We start from the raw sequence: 13,035 nt of genomic DNA, 5'->3' as shown, positions 1-13,035 counted from the left end.
TCATCATCTAGAACCTCATATACCAGAAGAGAGAGCGTCCTCATCTGTAACCTCATATACCAGAAGAGAGAGCGTCCTCATCTGTAATCTCATATACCAGAAGAGAGAGCGTCCTCATCTGTAACCTCATATACCAGAAGAGAGAGCGTCCTCATCTGTAACCTCATATACCAGAAGAGAGAGCGTCCTCATCTGTAACCTCATATACCAGAAGAGAGAGCGTCCTCATCTGTAGCCTCATATGCCAGAAGAGAGAGCGTCCTCATCTGTAGCCTCATATGCCAGAAGATAGAGCGTCCTCATCTGTAACCTCATATGCCAGAAGAGAGAGCGTCCTCATCTGTAACCTCATATGCCAGAAGAGAGAGCGTCCTCATCTGTCACCTCATATGCCAGAAGAGAGAGCGTCCTCATCTGTAACCTCATATGCCAGAAGAGAGAGCGCCCTCATCTGTAACCTCATATGCCAGGAGAGAGAGCGTCCTCATCTGTAGCCTCATATGCCAGAAGAGAGAGCGTCCTCATGTGTAACCTCATATGCCAGAAGAGAGAGCGTCCTCATCTGTAGCCTCATATGCCAGAAGAGAGAGCGTCCTCATCTGTAACCTCATATGCCAGAAGAGAGAGCGTCCTCATCTGTAACCTCATATACCAGAAGAGAGAGCGTCCTCATCTGTAACCTCATATACCAGAAGAGAGAGCGTCCTCATCTGTAACCTCATATGCCAGAAGAGAGAGCATCCTCATCTGTAACCTCATATACCAGAAGACAGAGCGTCCTCATCTGTAACCCCATATACCAGAAGAGAGAGCGACCTCATCTGTAACCTCATATACCAGAAGAGAGAGCGACCTCATCTGTAACCTCATATACCAGAAGAGAGAGCGTCCTCATCTGTAACCTCATATACCAGAAGAGAGAGCGACCTCATCTGTAACCTCATATACCAGAAGAGAGAGCGTCCTCATCTGTAACCTCATATGCCAGAAGAGAGAGCGTCCTCATCTGTAACCTCATATACCAGAAGAGAGAGCGTCCTCATGTGTAACCTCATATACCAGAAGAGAGAGCGTCCTCATCTGTAACCTCATATACCAGAAGAGAGAGCGTCCTCATCTGTTACCCCATATACCAGAAGAGAGAGCGTCCTCATCTGTAACCTCATATACCAGAAGAGAGAGCGTCCTCATTTGTTACCCCATATACCAGAAGAGAGAGCGTCCTCATCTGTAACCTCATATACCAGAAGAGAGAGCGTCCTCATCTGCAACCTCATATACCAGAAGAGAGAGCGTCCTCATCTGCAACCTCATATACCAGAAGAGAGAGCGCCCTCATCTGTAACCTCATATACCAGAAGAGAGAGCGTCCTCATCTGTAACCTCATATACCAGAAGAGAGAGCGTCCTCATCTGTAACCTCATATACCAGAAGAGAGAGCATCCTCATCTGTAACCTCATATACCAGAAGAGAGAGCGTCCTCATCTGTAACCTCATATACCAGAAGAGAGAGCGTCCTCATCTGTAATCTCATATACCAGAAGAGAGAGCGTCCTCATCTGTAACCTCATATACCAGAAGAGAGAGCGTCCTCATTTGTTACCCCATATACCAGAAGAGAGAGCGTCCTCATCTGTAACCTCATATACCAGAAGAGAGAGCGTCCTCATCTGCAACCTCATATACCAGAAGAGAGAGCGTCCTCATCTGCAACCTCATATACCAGAAGAGAGAGCGCCCTCATCTGTAACCTCATATACCAGAAGAGAGAGCGTCCTCATCTGTAACCTCATATACCAGAAGAGAGAGCGTCCTCATCTGTAACCTCATATACCAGAAGAGAGAGCATCCTCATCTGTAACCTCATATACCAGAAGAGAGAGCGTCCTCATCTGTAACCTCATATACCAGAAGAGAGAGCGTCCTCATCTGTAATCTCATATACCAGAAGAGAGAGCGTCCTCATCTGTAACCTCATATACCAGAAGAGAGAGCGTCATCATCTGTAACCTCATTTACCAGAAGAGAGAGCGTCCTCATCTGTAACCTCATGTACCAGGAGAGAGAGCGTCCTCATCTGTAACCTCATATACCAGAAGAGAGAGCGTCCTCATCTGTAACCTCATATACCAGAAGAGAGAGCGCCCTCATCTGTAACCTCATATACCAGGAGAGAGAGCGCCCTCATCTGTAACCTCATATGCCAGAAGAGAGAGCGCCCTCATCTGTAACCTCATATGCCATAAGAGAGAGCATCCTCATCTAGAACCTCATATACCAGAAGAGAGAGCGTCCTCATCTGTAACCTCATATACCAGAAGAGAGAGCGTCCTCATCTGTAACCTCATATACCAGAAGAGAGAGCGTCCTCATGTGTAACCTCATATACCAGAAGAGAGAGCGTCCTCATGTGTAACCTCATATACCAGAAGAGAGAGCGTCCTCATGTGTAACCTCATATACCAGAAGAGAGAGCGTCCTCATGTGTAACCTCATATACCAGAAGAGAGAGCGTCCTCATGTGTAACCTCATATACCAGAAGAGAGAGCGTCCTCATGTGTAACCTCATATACCAGAAGAGAGAGCGTCCTCATGTGTAACCTCATATACCAGAAGAGAGAGCGTCCTCCTCTGTAACCTCATATACCAGAAGAGAGAGCGTCCTCATCTGTAACCTCATATACCAGAAGAGAGAGCGTCCTCATCTGTAGCCTCGTATGCCAGAAGAGAGAGCGTCCTCATCTGTAGCCTCGTATGCCAGAAGAGAGAGCGTCCTCATCTGTAGCCTTGTATGCCAGAAGAGAGAGCGTCCTCATCTGTAACCTCGTATGCCAGAAGAGAGAGCGTCCTCATCTATTACCTCATATACCAGAAGAGAGAGCGTCCTCATCTGTAACCTCATATACCAGAAGAGAGAGCGTCCTCATCTGTAACCTCATATACCAGAAGAGAGAGCGTCCTCATCTATTACCTCATATACCAGAAGAGAGAGCGTCCTCATCTATAATCTCATATACCAGAAGAGAGAGCGTCCTCATCTGTAACCTCATATACCAGAAGAGAGAGCGTCCTCATCTGTAACCTCATATACCAGAAGAGAGAGCGTCCTCATCTGTAACCTCATATGCCAGAAGAGAGAGCGTCCTCATCTGTAGCCTCATATGCCAGAAGAGAGAGCGTCCTCATCTGTAGCCTCATATGCCAGAAGAGAGAGCGTCCTCATCTGTAACCTCATATGCCAGAAGAGAGAGCGTCCTCATCTGTAACCTCATATGCCAGAAGAGAGAGCGTCCTCATCTGTCACCTCATATGCCAGAAGAGAGAGCGTCCTCATCTGTCACCTCATATGCCAGAAGAGAGAGCGTCCTCATCTGTAACCTCATGTACCAGAAGAGAGAGCGTCCTCATCTGTAACCTCATGTACCAGAAGAGAGAGCGTCCTCATCTGTAACCTCATATACCAGAAGAGAGAGCGTCCTCATCTGTAACCTCATATACCAGAAGAGAGAGCGTCCTCATTTGTAACCTCATATACCAGAAGAGAGAGCGTCCTCATCTGTAACCTCATATACCAGAAGAGAGAGCGTCCTCATCTGTAACCTCATATACCAGAAGAGAGAGCGTCCTCATCTGTAACCTCATATACCAGAAGAGAGAGCGTCCTCATCTGTAACCTCATATACCAGAAGAGAGAGCGTCCTCATCTGTAACCTCATATACCAGAAGAGAGAGCGTCCTCATCTGTAACCTCATATACCAGAAGAGAGAGCGTCCTCATCTGTAACCTCATATACCAGAAGAGAGAGCGTCCTCATTTGTTACCCCATATACCAGAAGAGAGAGCATCCTCATCTGTAACCTCATATACCAGAAGAGAGAGCGTCCTCATCTATAACCTCATATACCAGAAGAGAGAGCGTCCTCATCTATTACCTCATATACCAGAAGAGAGAGCGTCCTCATCTATAACCTCATATACCAGAAGAGAGAGCGTCCTCATCTATTACCTCATATACCAGAAGAGAGAGCGTCCTCATCTGTAACCTCATATACCAGAAGAGAGAGCGTCCTCATCTGTAACCTCATATACCAGAAGAGAGAGCGTCCTCATCTATAACCTCATATACCAGAAGAGAGAGCGTCCTCATCTATTACCTCATATACCAGAAGAGAGAGCGTCCTCATCTGTAACTTCATATACCAGAAGAGAGAGCGTCCTCATCTGTAACCTCATATACCAGAAGAGAGAGCGTCCTCCTCTGTAACCTCATATACCAGAAGAGAGAGCGTCCTCCTCTTTAACCTCATATACCAGAAGAGAGAGCGTCCTCATCTATAACCTCATATACCAGAAGAGAGAGCGTCCTCATCTGTAACCTCATATACCAGAAGAGAGAGCGTCCTCATCTGTAACCTCATATACCAGTAGAGAGAGCGTCCTCATGTGTAACCTCATATACCAGAAGAGAGAGCGTCCTCATCTGTAACCTCATATACCAGAAGAGAGAGCGTCCTCATCTGTAACCTCATATACCAGAAGAGAGAGCGTCCTCATCTGTAACCTCATATACCAGAAGAGAGAGCGTCCTCATCTGCAACCTCATATACCAGAAGAGAGAGCGTCCTCATCTGCAACCTCATATACCAGAAGAGAGAGCGCCCTCATCTGTAACCTCATATACCAGAAGAGAGAGCGTCCTCATCTGTAACCTCATATACCAGAAGAGAGAGCGTCCTCATCTGTAACCTCATATACCAGAAGAGAGAGCATCCTCATCTGTAACCTCATATACCAGAAGAGAGAGCGTCCTCATCTGTAACCTCATATACCAGAAGAGAGAGCGTCCTCATCTGTAACATCATATATCAGAAGAGAGAGCGTACTCATCTGCAACCTCATATATCAGAAGAGAGAGCATCTTCATCTATACCGTCATATACCAGAAGAGAGAGCGTCATCATCTATAACCTCATTTACCAGAAGAGAGAGCGTCCTCATCTATAACCTCATATACCAGAAGAGAGAGCGTCATCATCTAGAACCTCATATACCAGAAGAGAGAGCGTCCTCATCTAGAACCTCATATACCAGAAGAGAGAGCGTCCTCATCTGTAATCTCATATACCAGAAGAGAGAGCGTCCTCATCTGTAACCTCATATACCAGAAGAGAGAGCGTCATCATCTGTAACCTCATTTACCAGAAGAGAGAGCGTCCTCATCTGTAACCTCATGTACCAGGAGAGAGAGCGTCCTCATCTGTAACCTCATATACCAGAAGAGAGAGCGTCCTCATCTGTAACCTCATATACCAGAAGAGAGAGCGCCCTCATCTGTAACCTCATATACCAGGAGAGAGAGCGCCCTCATCTGTAACCTCATATGCCAGAAGAGAGAGCGCCCTCATCTGTAACCTCATATGCCATAAGAGAGAGCGTCCTCATCTAGAACCTCATATGCCATAAGAGAGAGCGTCCTCATCTGTAACCTCATATACCAGAAGAGAGAGCGTCCTCATCTGTAACCTCATATACCAGAAGAGAGAGCGTCCTCATGTGTAACCTCATATACCAGAAGAGAGAGCGTCCTCATGTGTAACCTCATATACCAGAAGAGAGAGCGTCCTCATGTGTAACCTCATATACCAGAAGAGAGAGCGTCCTCATGTGTAACCTCATATACCAGAAGAGAGAGCGTCCTCATGTGTAACCTCATATACCAGAAGAGAGAGCGTCCTCATCTGTAACCTCATGTACCAGAAGAGAGAGCGTCCTCATCTGTAACCTCATGTACCAGAAGAGAGAGTGTCCTCATCTATTACCTCATATACCAGAAGAGAGAGCGTCCTCATCTGTAACCTCATATACCAGAAGAGAGAGCGTCCTCATCTGTAACCTCATATACCAGAAGAGAGAGCGTCCTCATCTGTAACCTCATATACCAGAAGAGAGAGCGTCCTCATGTGTAACCTCATATACCAGAAGAGAGAGCGTCCTCATGTGTAACCTCATATACCAGAAGAGAGAGCGTCCTCATCTGTAACCTCATGTACCAGAAGAGAGAGCGTCCTCATCTGTAACCTCATGTACCAGAAGAGAGAGTGTCCTCATCTATTACCTCATATACCAGAAGAGAGAGCGTCCTCATCTATAACCTCATATACCAGAAGAGAGAGCGTCCTCATCTGTAACCTCATATACCAGAAGAGAGAGCGTCCTCATCTGTAACCTCATATACCAGAAGAGAGAGCGTCCTCATTTGTTACCCCATATACCAGAAGAGAGAGCATCCTCATCTGTAACCTCATATACCAGAAGAGAGAGCGTCCTCATCTATAACCTCATATACCAGAAGAGAGAGCGTCCTCATCTATTACCTCATATACCAGAAGAGAGAGCGTCCTCATCTATAACCTCATATACCAGAAGAGAGAGCGTCCTCATCTGTAACCTCATATACCAGAAGAGAGAGCGTCCTCATCTATAACCTCATATACCAGAAGAGAGAGCGTCCTCATCTATTACCTCATATACCAGAAGAGAGAGCGTCCTCATCTGTAACTTCATATACCAGAAGAGAGAGCGTCCTCCTCTGTAACCTCATATACCAGAAGAGAGAGCGTCCTCCTCTTTAACCTCATATACCAGAAGAGAGAGCGTCCTCATCTATAACCTCATATACCAGAAGAGAGAGCGTCCTCATCTGTAACCTCATATACCAGAAGAGAGAGCGTCCTCATCTGTAACCTCATATACCAGTAGAGAGAGCGTCCTCATGTGTAACCTCATATACCAGAAGAGAGAGCGTCCTCATCTGTAACCTCATATACCAGAAGAGAGAGCGTCCTCATCTGTAACCTCATATACCAGAAGAGAGAGCGTCCTCATCTGTAACCTCATATACCAGAAGAGAGAGCGTCCTCATCTGCAACCTCATATACCAGAAGAGAGAGCGTCCTCATCTGCAACCTCATATACCAGAAGAGAGAGCGCCCTCATCTGTAACCTCATATACCAGAAGAGAGAGCGTCCTCATCTGTAACCTCATATACCAGAAGAGAGAGCGTCCTCATCTGTAACCTCATATACCAGAAGAGAGAGCGTCCTCATCTGTAACCTCATATACCAGAAGAGAGAGCGTCCTCATTTGTTACCCCATATACCAGAAGAGAGAGCATCCTCATCTGTAACCTCATATACCAGAAGAGAGAGCGTCCTCATCTATAACCTCATATACCAGAAGAGAGAGCGTCCTCATCTATTACCTCATATACCAGAAGAGAGAGCGTCCTCATCTATAACCTCATATACCAGAAGAGAGAGCGTCCTCATCTATTACCTCATATACCAGAAGAGAGAGCGTCCTCATCTGTAACCTCATATACCAGAAGAGAGAGCGTCCTCATCTGTAACCTCATATACCAGAAGAGAGAGCGTCCTCATCTATAACCTCATATACCAGAAGAGAGAGCGTCCTCATCTATTACCTCATATACCAGAAGAGAGAGCGTCCTCATCTGTAACTTCATATACCAGAAGAGAGAGCGTCCTCCTCTGTAACCTCATATACCAGAAGAGAGAGCGTCCTCCTCTTTAACCTCATATACCAGAAGAGAGAGCGTCCTCATCTATAACCTCATATACCAGAAGAGAGAGCGTCCTCATCTGTAACCTCATATACCAGAAGAGAGAGCGTCCTCATCTGTAACCTCATATACCAGTAGAGAGAGCGTCCTCATGTGTAACCTCATATACCAGAAGAGAGAGCGTCCTCATCTGTAACCTCATATACCAGAAGAGAGAGCGTCCTCATCTGTAACCTCATATACCAGAAGAGAGAGCGTCCTCATCTGTAACCTCATATACCAGAAGAGAGAGCGTCCTCATCTGCAACCTCATATACCAGAAGAGAGAGCGTCCTCATCTGCAACCTCATATACCAGAAGAGAGAGCGCCCTCATCTGTAACCTCATATACCAGAAGAGAGAGCGTCCTCATCTGTAACCTCATATACCAGAAGAGAGAGCGTCCTCATCTGTAACCTCATATACCAGAAGAGAGAGCGTCCTCATCTGTAACCTCATATACCAGAAGAGAGAGCGTCCTCATCTGTAACCTCATATACCAGAAGAGAGAGCGTCCTCATCTGTAACCTCATATACCAGAAGAGAGAGCGTCCTCATCTGCAACCTCATATACCAGAAGAGAGAGCGTCCTCATCTGCAACCTCATATACCAGAAGAGAGAGCGCCCTCATCTGTAACCTCATATACCAGAAGAGAGAGCGTCCTCATCTGTAACCTCATATGCCAGAAGAGAGAGCGTCCTCATCTGTAACCTCATATGCCAGAAGAGAGAGCGTCCTCATCTGTAACCTCATATGCCAGAAGAGAGAGCGTCCTCATCTGTCACCTTATATGCCAGAAGAGAGAGCGTCCTCATCTGTAACCTCATATGCCAGAAGAGAGAGCGTCCTCATCTGTAACCTCATGTACCAGAAGAGAGAGCGTCCTCATCTGTAACCTCATGTACCAGAAGAGAGAGCGTCCTCATCTGTAACCTCATGTACCAGAAGAGAGAGCGTCCTCATCTATTACCTCATATACCAGAAGAGAGAGCGTCCTCATCTATAACCTCATATACCAGAAGAGAGAGCGTCCTCATCTGTAACCTCATATACCAGAAGAGAGAGCGTCCTCATCTGTAACCTCATATACCAGAAGAGAGAGCGTCCTCATCTGTAACCTCATATACCAGAAGAGAGAGCGTCCTCATCTGTAACCTCATATACCAGAAGAGAGAGCGTCCTCATCTGTAACCTCATATACCAGAAGAGAGAGCGTCCTCATCTATTACCTCATGTACCAGAAGAGAGAGCGTCCTCATCTGTAACCTCATATACCAGAAGAGAGAGCGTCCTCATCTGTAACCTCATATACCAGAAGAGAGAGCGTCCTCATCTGTAACCTCATATACCAGAAGAGAGAGCGTCCTCATCTGTAACCTCATATACCAGAAGAGAGAGCGTCCTCATCTGTAACCTTCTATACCAGAAGAGAGAGCGTCCTCATCTGTTACCCCATATACCAGAAGAGAGAGCATCCTCATCTGTAACCTCATATACCAGAAGAGAGAGCGTCCTCATCTATAACCTCATATACCAGAAGAGAGAGCGTCCTCATCTATTACCTCATATACCAGAAGAGAGAGCGTCCTCATCTGTAATCTCATATACCAGAAGAGAGAGCGTCCTCATCTATAACCTCATATACCAGAAGAGAGAGCGTCCTCATCTATTACCTCATATACCAGAAGAGAGAGCGTCCTCATCTGTAATCTCATATACCAGAAGAGAGAGCGTCCTCATCTGTAACCTCATATACCAGAAGAGAGAGCGTCCTCATCTGTAACCTCATATACCAGAAGAGAGAGCGTCCTCATCTGTAACCTCATGTACCAGAAGAGAGAGCGTCCTCATCTGTAACCTCATGTACCAGAAGAGAGAGCGTCCTCATCTGTAACCTCCTATACCAGAAGAGAGAGCGTCCTCATCTGTAACCTCCTATACCAGAAGAGAGAGCGTCCTCATCTGTAACCTCATATACCAGAAGAGAGAGCGTCCTCATCTGTAACCTCATGTACCAGAAGAGAGAGCGTCCTCATCTATAACCTCATATACCAGAAGAGAGAGCGTCCTCATCTATTACCTCATATACCAGAAGAGAGAGCGTCCTCATCTGTAACTTCATATACCAGAAGAGAGAGCGTCCTCATCTGTAACCTCATATACCAGAAGAGAGAGCGTCCTCCTCTGTAACCTCATATACCAGAAGAGAGAGCGTCCTCCTCTTTAACCTCATATACCAGAAGAGAGAGCGTCCTCATCTGTAACCTCATATACCAGAAGAGAGAGCGTCCTCCTCTGTAACCTCATATACCAGAAGAGAGAGCGTCCTCATCTGTAACCTCATATACCAGAAGAGAGAGCGTCCTCATCTATAACCTCATATACCAGAAGAGAGAGCGTCCTCATCTGTAACCTTCTATACCAGAAGAGAGAGCGTCCTCATCTGTTACCCCATATACCAGAAGAGAGAGCATCCTCATCTGTAACCTCATATACCAGAAGAGAGAGCGTCCTCATCTATAACCTCATATACCAGAAGAGAGAGCGTCCTCATCTATTACCTCATATACCAGAAGAGAGAGCGTCCTCATCTGTAATCTCATATACCAGAAGAGAGAGCGTCCTCATCTATAACCTCATATACCAGAAGAGAGAGCGTCCTCATCTATTACCTCATATACCAGAAGAGAGAGCGTCCTCATCTGTAATCTCATATACCAGAAGAGAGAGCGTCCTCATCTGTAACCTCATATACCAGAAGAGAGAGCGTCCTCATCTGTAACCTCATATACCAGAAGAGAGAGCGTCCTCATCTGTAACCTCATGTACCAGAAGAGAGAGCGTCCTCATCTGTAACCTCATGTACCAGAAGAGAGAGCGTCCTCATCTGTAACCTCCTATACCAGAAGAGAGAGCGTCCTCATCTGTAACCTCCTATACCAGAAGAGAGAGCGTCCTCATCTGTAACCTCATGTACCAGAAGAGAGAGCGTCCTCATCTATAACCTCATATACCAGAAGAGAGAGCGTCCTCATCTATTACCTCATATACCAGAAGAGAGAGCGTCCTCATCTGTAACTTCATATACCAGAAGAGAGAGCGTCCTCATCTGTAACCTCATATACCAGAAGAGAGAGCGTCCTCCTCTGTAACCTCATATACCAGAAGAGAGAGCGTCCTCCTCTTTAACCTCATATACCAGAAGAGAGAGCGTCCTCATCTGTAACCTCATATACCAGAAGAGAGAGCGTCCTCATCTGTAACCTCATATACCAGAAGAGAGAGCGTCCTCATCTGTAACCTCATATACCAGAAGAGAGAGCGTCCTCATCTGTAACCTCATATACCAGAAGAGAGAGCGTCCTCATCTGTAACCTCATATACCAGAAGAGAGAGCGTCCTCATCTGTCACCTCATATACCAGAAGAGAGAGCGTCCTCATCTATAACCTCATATACCAGAAGAGAGAGTCTGAGCCCTCTTCATACAGAGATGGGCTTTGCTGCATGTTGCAGGTAACTTAAAATATGGCGGCGCCCTCTTTCTTCTGATAAGCCAGTGGCTCATTGTAATGAATCCTATGCAAAAATGCCATATACCTCAATACAGTATCATTGCAGTATAAGGTAGGAACAATCAGACCATCCAGGGTTAATGTACCCTACAGGGTCTAAGAAATAGTGAAAAAAAGAAAAAGTTTTCAAAATGTAAAATTTATAAAATATAAAAAATTCAAATCAACCCCCTTTTCCCTAGAACTGATATAAAACATAATAAACAGTAAAAATCACAGACACATTAGGTATCGCCGCGTCCTAAAATGCCCGATCTATCAAAATATAAAAACCGGCAGTGACCTCCGAGACGGGAAATGGCGCCCAAATGTCCGAAACGCGACTTTTACACATTTTTACATGACGTAAAAAATTTAATAAAAAAGGATCAAAATGTGGAACAGTCCTCAAAATGAGAGCAATGAAAAAGTTGCCTCATTTCACAAAAAATTACCCCTCCCCCAGCTCCGTGCACCAAAGTCTGAAAAAGTTATAAGCGTCAGAAGATGGCAAAAAAACAAAATATTTTTTGTAGACATTCGTGTAATTTTTGAAAATGTAAGAAAACGCAATAAAACCTATAAATCCGGTATCACCGCGATCGCACCGAACCAAAGATTAAAGCAGACGTGTTATTTGGAGCGAAGAGTGAAAGTCGTAAAAACTGAGCCCATAAGAACGTGGCGCACATTCATTTTTAAAAATTTTTTTCCACATTTAGAATTTTTTCCTACTTCCCAGTACACAACCTGGAATAATAACTAAAGTCACAGGAAAGTAAAATTAGTTATGCACAAAATAATCCCTCACACAGGTCTGTACACGGAAACATGAAAAAGTTATGGATTTTTGAAGGTGGAGAACGAGAAATGAGCGAAAAAACCCTGCGTCCTTAAGGGGTTAAAGGGGTTTTCCCAAGAAGCAAAGTTAGGATCTATACACGGCCTGACGTGCTGATCAGTGGGGCAGTGAGACCCCCGCATATCGCGAAAACGGGTCCAATGGACTTATGGCGCAGACAGCTGCGCATGACCCCGATGCTCCATTTATCTCTATGGAGCTGACAGAAATTGCCGAGCTCACCGATCTCTGATGGACCCCTTGTTTTCACGATGCGCGGGGGTCTCAGCACTGATCAGCAAGTCAGGCCTTATCCTGTGTATAGATACAAACTTTGCTTCCTGGAAAACCCCTTAAATATGCTCCCTCCATGATGGAAGAGGCTCGGAGCAGCTGTGACCACCCCCTCATAACCAGCGCCCCGCCCACACTGGTCACATGATCTATTACATCATCACAGGTCCTTCCTCCACCACTTCTCCTCTATACATGTACACCCCGCCCCCTCAGTGACATCACACTCCCCGGGTCACATGACTAGTGGATAGTGAGCAGGAGACGTGTGTGAGGTAGAGTGTCCTGCACTGAGGAGAGAAGAGGTAAGTGACCAGAGGAGGGACTACAACTCCCAGCATGCTCCAGGAGCACACACTATATGCAGGGACTACAACTCCCAGCATGCTCCAGGAGCACACACACTATATGGAGGGACTACAACTCCCAGCATGCTCCAGGAGCACACACACTATATGGAGGGACTAAAACTCCCAGCATGCTCCAGGAGCACACACACTATATGGAGGGACTACAACTCCCAGCATGCTCCAGGAGCACACACACTATATGGAGGGACTACAACTCCCAGCATGCTCCAGGAGCACACACACTATATGGAGGGACTACAACTCCCAGCATGCTCCAGGAGCACACACTATATGGAGGGACTACAACTCCCAGCATGCTCCAGGAGCACACACACTATATGGAGGGACTACAACTCCCAGCATGCTCCA

Source organism: Engystomops pustulosus, chromosome 2 (assembly GCF_040894005.1).
Source record: "Engystomops pustulosus chromosome 2, aEngPut4.maternal, whole genome shotgun sequence".
NCBI lineage: Eukaryota > Metazoa > Chordata > Amphibia > Anura > Leptodactylidae > Engystomops > Engystomops pustulosus.
This window is presented reverse-complemented; position numbering follows the sequence as displayed.